The sequence below is a fragment of the Nesoenas mayeri genome (assembly GCF_963082525.1).
Source record: "Nesoenas mayeri genome assembly, chromosome: 2".
Lineage (NCBI taxonomy): Eukaryota > Metazoa > Chordata > Aves > Columbiformes > Columbidae > Nesoenas > Nesoenas mayeri.
In genome coordinates, this window is record NC_137543.1 from 123,621,991 (window position 1) to 123,629,677 (window position 7,687).

Sequence of the window (7,687 nt, forward strand, 5' to 3'; positions counted from 1 at the left end):
GCGGAACTGCTAAGCATGCCCACATAAGAATGTCACACTTAGGTAACAGAGTGTCCCTCAGGTCAGCCTACGATAAGAGCAAAGTCAAACAAGGCTGAATCCTTGATGTTTTGTGTTCTAAGTATCTGAAAATTGTTCACGACCAGCCTCGACCTACAAGACCTCAAATGATCATATGAGCAAGGCAATAAATCGGTGGTAACTTGCCCTGAGGCCCGTGTTGTAGTGGCGATGTTGTGAAAGTTACATCTAGCGTTAGCCTGTCCACATAGATCTGCCTACTCGTTCAGGCTTCACAGACAGGAAAATTTTATATTTACTCATACCGAAGGGGAGCTATGGTGGCTGAATGGGCATGGCTGAAAGGCTCCGCTTCGTACCAGTGCGGTCCGGTGGAGATGCACAGGAATACCACGGCATCAGGAGAGCTGGGGAACCACTTGCTTTCCAAAACTCCACACCTGAGCAAGATCTTGGCAGTGCCAACGGCTTGTAACAGCCCTGCAGTATTTGCCAAACATCCAGGACGTGGCCTCCTGTCTTGGGACAGACTGATTCACCTTCCTGACAGAAATCAGAAATGGAATGTAATGGGCATACCGGAAAAACGTTTGTGTAGGAAAAGACACTCCAAAAATCATGATATCCAGAGGAACGGACAGCAGCTCTTGCAATGTCGACATGCTTCAGCTTGGACTGGCACCATTTTACGGCCAGGCCATACAAAAGCAAACTTTCAAGTCATGTCAAGTGCCCGGGAATACCAAAAAGAAGAAAAAAAGTATACAGGTAATTGGCATTATTATGCAGAGCACAGCAGATGCTGTATTGAAAAAAACAACAACAACAACCAAACAAACAAAGCAAACAGGTTGTTACATCTTTGTTTATAGTCAGGGCTTTGGCCATTAGTAAAAGCATTATTATGTGGGGAATGTTATCTTGTTACCATTTTTTTTTAACAGGGATAATTGTCATTTTTAGTATTCCTTTTTATTGAATGTAGTAGTTTTGTGAAGAGCCCTGATGACAGTGTGATGAGTACTTACTGAGGTTTTCTGTGTGATACTTAATATAAAATCATAGCTATCCTTTAGCCCTTTAAAAATGCATTCGTCTCTCTCTTTATGGGCTTGATAAGCTGATCCAAAATCTTTTCTGAACATGACCTTTTAAAATAAAACATATATCTTATATATTAAAAATGCAAAGGCAAATTAAAGCATTCTTTTACTACTTTCAGGGTGTTCATCTCTAACCTGCAACTGTGTTGTCTTTTCTTCTTTCTTATTATTAACCATCCCCAAAGCCTCAGTAAGTCCACATAGAGAACTCAAATAAATGGAACTTCTTGTTGTGGATATTCTTTGCCTCAGCAGTCAGTTGAATTAAGCATTTTGTTTCAGGTAGCTTTTTTTTGTTCACATCAGCACAGCATTAAAGGAATTCCTTTTAAGAATCACATTCGGTTTGGTATTGGCACACATTTAGTGCTGGAGTTGTTTTTATTCCTTTTTACACAGGGATGAGTAGTTCTTCATTGTTCTTCACCTAAAAAATAATTACTGCATATTGGAAGGGAGGGACTACAAGTTGTTTTCCTTTACTTAAGGCTTGCGTCACTTCAGGAAGAAAGATTACAGTGTCAGGCAGGATATCACCTCATGAAAAAGTTAAACTGGTCTAAGTACCTGATTTCTTTAGCTTTAGTTGCTCTTTACCTCAGAGTGCCTCTTTGCTAACAGATGTCAGGTGTTGATCGCTTTAACGTCTTACTAAGGGCTGTCAGGAGGCTGCCAAACCCAGACAGTCTCACCCAAGAGTCTGTTAATTACGTTGTGTCAAGCTACATTAGCTAGCTTGCCGCTCGGTTTTATTTTTGAACAAATGAAACTTTTTACCTCGCAGTTTTCATGTGGAGTTTGGGTAGGGAATGACTCAGAAAAGGTACATGTTTGAAGTCTTGGTGGTTACTTTCTCAAGCGATAAGCTGCGTGATTAACTGATGTCTGCTAACAGGGTCTTCCAATTAGGAGATATGGGGAGACTTAACAAATTGGGTTGTCTGGGTCACAGGTCTATAATTACTCTTAGCAGTATTTGCTCAGAGACTATCTTAAAAGTTGTCAAACACTGTTTGAGAACTTTGTTAGCCAGTTTGTTGGCAGACCTCTCAAGGAGCAAATGCTTTCTGACAAGACTCTGTGGTACCTACATGTGTGGAGAATAGTGCAAGGAACCAGCACAAGAAAAAGCAGGCATGAACCCTGGAACAGTCTTGATCATGAAAGAGCAAGCTCCATTCTCTTTTAACCAAATTTATTCAAGGTGTCAAATATTTTCAGGGAGAACTGGATTTGTAGTGAATCTGAACATTTAAATATAAACTATGACATTCTTTGTTACCAAAACAGACTAATGAGTCTGAAGTGTTTCAATAAAAAGCACATCACACTGGCATTTTGTGAGTCACATGCAAATTTAGTGGAGTGTCATAACTGAGGTACAGCAAGTTTTGTGAGAGAAGCGGTTTTAGAGAAAGGACTAACTTCAAACGTTGAGAAAAGAGGTGTGCTATTGTGTAAGGTTTTCCTCATGTTTAAACCAGGGGCAGCTAGTTTGAAGCTTGCTGCATCTGTTGCAAACCCAAGTAAATGATTTTAATGCCAGGAAGCTTTAGCTCTTTTCCTCTCAACTGTATCACTTGCTATAATAAATATAGTGTAGACAAAATGACAATTTTTAATGTCTTCATTTCTGAGACATACTCCAGGAGCTGTCGAATGCTACTGTAACTTTACAGTACTAGAATTCCATAACTCTACATACTTCATTATTTAGTGACAAGTAGAGTTTTCAAAATAAGATGCATACTATATAAAGTTAATTTTTTGTTCTTGTAAGTCCTCAATATTATTTCGGATTCTGATGTTAGAGGTTTTCTTAGTTTAACACTAAGTTTAACACTTAGTTTAACCCAGGAGGGTCAGGACTGATGTGAATAGTTGATACGTAGATTCCTCAAACAGTAAGTTTTCATACTCATAGTTTTGAGGAACCATTTTGAGTCTCCGATCATAGTACGTAAAGTGAATGAATAAGATAGTGCAAATATATACATTAAAGAGAGGTGGTAACTCATCATGTTGGAACCGAGATAGCTGTATTTGACAGATGATGTGTGTTGCAAGAGCCACATTAGTACTTCTGCTCAAAAGCTGGTACAGTTTTCATTATATTTTCTTTATGACATGACAAGATAGATACTGTCTGGGATATGTCCCTTGTTATGTGGTGTGAGTCCTGAACTTGCAGATTTGTGTTCTCCTTGAAGAGCAGTGATCTACATTTCTTTTCCACCATAACCTTCATCAGAGGTGGCTGAGAAAGTACAGGCAACAAGAAAATCTGTAAATAGGAAATACGGTGATTTTTCAACTTGTAAAAATATGTATTATAAATATGTATTATTTATATTATATTATATTAAATTATATTTTATATTTATATTTATATTATAATATATTATATTATATCTTATTAGGAGCTGATAATACAAGGATACATAACTGTTAAGAGTTCAGAAAGGTATGTTTAATCCTTGCAACTGCATCTTCAAATGTGCACGACTTTTTGGCTGAATACTGGATTTTTATTCATCTGTGCGCATAAAACATGAACACAACCAACAGAGAATCCTTCCATTTGCCTTGACTAGTTTGAATGCTCTGTGATAACTCCCGCAGACTGACACTGCCGAATCTTTTATAAGTGGTGCACAGGGGCCCCTCCTGGAACACAGAGATAGCCAAGACTCTGACCAGGGGTGCACAGTTTGGGAACAATCAGGAGAATTTGGCTCTTACAGAGCCAATCATCTGGGTGGTAGAAGTAGACAAGAGGAATGGATTGTGCTGAATGACACGTCTTTTTTGTTTGTAAGGGACCTCGGTTGGTTGGGGTGTTCCATTGGGAGAGTCATCCACAGGAATACTGTCTGTCCTTAAGATTTATCTGGGTTCATTTTGGTGGTGTTTGTAGCTAAGTCACAAGAGAAATGCCTCTTAGTGGGGTGTTTGATTGTTCATAATTCAAAGTTTTAGCCAGAATTTTTAAAACAGGAGTTGAGGAGAAGCTGCATGGTCTGCAGCCCTCCTGCAGACACCTCCTTTCAGGCATTCTCAGCCTGACTTCTGTCCACTGCACCTACACCAGGGTGAGTATTTCAAAACTTTTGGGACATTCAGGACTCAGGTTCGGCAAGTAATTTCTACCTTTTTTCATACAGTGAACTGACACTTCAAACTGTGAAGTGTTCAAACTTTGGATTCTCTGCTGCCGCAGTATCAAAATATCTCTTTTATCACCGGCCTGTTTGCTCACACCGGAAGTTTTATTCTGTCAGTGACTCCGTGTGTTCATATAATGAGACACTTGTGAACTAACAAAATTCCAAGGGTGATACTACATTGCGGAAGGCCATGAAAGCTCAACAGAATGTGACTTAAAGACTCTAGTATTCAAATCAGAATACAAGACAAAGAAAAGTTGTTATGTTATTTTCTCCTCCACTTTTAGACTTTTGATAAAGACTTCACCTGACTGTCTTTCATCAGGTGATTTATTAATTGTTCAAAGTGGTACATGAAAGGGACCTACAGGATTGGACCATAAGAGATTTAAATGAAGATATTTCAGTTTTAATAGGGATGTTAAATCTTTGCAGGGTTTTTTGAATTGATTTGTTTCCAAGGGAACAACAATCTGCGGTGCTACAAACCTCTTTAATGGTAGCACATTACAGGTAAGGAGCCCCCATTCCCCAGCAGTACGGCAGTATTTATAATGCTCTTTTTTTTTTTGGTCAGAAAATGCTTTCATCCATTTTTCTTTTTCTGCTCATTCTTTACAATTTCATGTAATTTAATTTCCTTGCAGTATTACAGTAATTCTGGCAAAAATAGTAAATATGACACATTTCTAAGCATAATTGACATAGCATTAGAAAACAAAAGATGTTTGAGGGATTTCTTTTGGAAAGTCACAGGCTGTGCCACATCGAGATACCGTATCCTCAGGTGCTGTCCTGGCTGGGACAGCTCTGTCTACACACGGTCTCAATTCTATTTAGTTTTTCAGTAACAAACCTAAATCAAATTGGGCGACAAAGAACAAGAGCAGAGAAGGTTCTTAGGACTTTTGACTCATCTGGCGAAACAAACCCACATGGGGAAAAAATTCCCAGTAAGAATTTAAAGCCTGGTTCTCCAAAGGTACACCACCTCCTGGGTGGTGTAGAAGTATCTAGTTGTTCTGCTCTGCTAACCTGTAACATAACAGCCTCACCTCTGTGCAAGCTCTCACTTAAATTCCTGTTAGCTGTACAGGAGATTGGTTTGTGAGAAATGAACAACTCATGTATTGCGCTTGTAAGATGTTTTTGTTTTTGTTTGTTTGTTTGTTTCTGGGGAATGTGGAGAGGTAAGCTCGGCAGGTTGTATGTGTTGCATTTGTACATACTACACTATTACCAACTGATCACACAAATGGGGATGGTTTGGGGGTTCCTTTGTGAACAGCTGTGGCAGAGTTTCTGAGGAAACAGGGCATGTTTTTATGAAGTGTTGAACATCCATTCCTGAAAAATTGGATCTTGCTTAAGATATATATTTTTGGTTACAGATAAAATCACTTTTAAAATCTAGATCATGGGCCTGAGCTAAAACAAAAATTAACTTTTATTGTGTACTTTTTCACATTGTATTTCACAGTGCTATTTGTTGAGTTAGGTCTTTGGTAAAAACAGCATGCAGAATGAGGTTCCATTTGTGTTTTACTTCTGGGATTTCATTAACTATTAATGTTCTTAGTGAAGTAAGATGTTAGGTTAAATTATTAGAGCTGTAGCAGAAGAAGTTCATTTCAGAAGCAATTTGGTTGATTCAGTAGAATTGATCTTGATAGAGTTCATTCTGACTTACCGAATGTGTTGTTATTTTCTGAGCAAGTTAATAGAATATGTGTGTTAAAGATGCTTCATTTATAGTTAGAGGAACAAAAGTTAAAAATCCAAGCATGAATTTTAACACATCTGGTCCATAGAAGCACTTGTGCTGAATTATGTTAGCCTGCAAATTAGGTACTAATTGGCAATGCTTCCTGTTTAGATAGGTTCTCTAGAATTCTATGTTGGAAGGGAGACCATTTATCCATCAGCTCTTTGCCTTAGACTGAAACATTAAACGACACCAGATAGGGAGGAATAGGTACATGTCATGCCCAGTTCTTACATATTTTGCTGAACTTTTAAGGACCACTTGAGTGTTTGTTCATCAAGGTTGTTATATGTGTACCTAAGATCCTACATGAAAAGGGCCAACCTCTACAGTAATTTTGGCAATCCTGTAGATTATTTAAAATGAGTGAAATAGGAAAACTAAGACCTCATTATCAAATTATCTGCTTCCTAGAAATAAGAACAAACGTTAAAGAGAGATACTGTCTTGTTACTGACTTCACAAGTTTTACCATATTTTATCTGTGCTCTGAAGAAAAAAACTTATTTTGTCAAGTAAAAACAAATAGTAGCTAATGTAAGTTAAAATAAAATTATTTCTTTTAGGTCAAAAAGAATGACAGATTAAGCAAGGTATATCGATTGTATTGAGGTTTGGGGTGTTTTAAGCAATCATAAGATCATATAGTTTTTGTTGTAGTGACATTGACATATTCATAGCTCGTTGGTGAGCCAAAAGGAGCAAAAACCCTCCTTACCCTACACAGTCTGTTGTTGGAAACTCTGCAGTTCTAAAAGTACTTCATTATGGAAACAGAAACGAAAACAAAACAGAACAGCAAAGCAATTAGTTTATTAATAATATTTAAGCAGTGCTCTTTTTGCTGATTATATTATTTTGAAGTTTCCCACCTGTTGAACTCAATAGAAATTACCTCGTCGAATGACTGAAGTTTAGAAAAGCTGCTTTCCCGTAAATGCATTACCGGGCAGCGAGGAGGATTGTGTATGTGGGGAAGGCTGGGGAGATTCATGCATGTAATTCTGTAAACCAAAATCAATAAAGCTGATGACAGATTAAGTTGCTAAATTTTGTAAAACTAGACTACTGTTTGGGTCATCAGCACAGCACTATTGGATTTTCTATGGTTTAATGCTGAAAAACAGGATTATTGATTTTAGGATTTTCAGCGTATCCCCTCTGGGAGTTCTTAAGCAGTCTTTATAATGCTTCACACTTAAGTTGACAACTACAGTGACATAACTGTGTCCTCGCCTTAGTAATCATTTTCTAATCATATTGGAAGAGGCTGGAAGTGGTTTATAAAATGATTATTCCAGACAAACGAGGGGAACAGGAGGGTTGTCGGGTCATCGCTTCTTTGTCTGGTGGTCATTGCTACCTGCCTGCCATCTTCCCTTGGAATTAACTTACAGTCACAGATTAAGACCTTTGACTGTCATAAATCTGCTTCCCAATATGTTTGACTGGCAGGGGAGTTCACAAGCCGTCCCAATATAAATAGGATTTTAGCACATCAGGTGCCGCTCCAAAGTAAAACGGGCTGTTTCGCGGTCGACTTTTGTTGGTGTATATTCATTGCTTCTCTCCGGTTCCATGTGTATGCATGCCTGCCTGTGTATGCATGTGTGTGTGTATGTAAAGTAGCA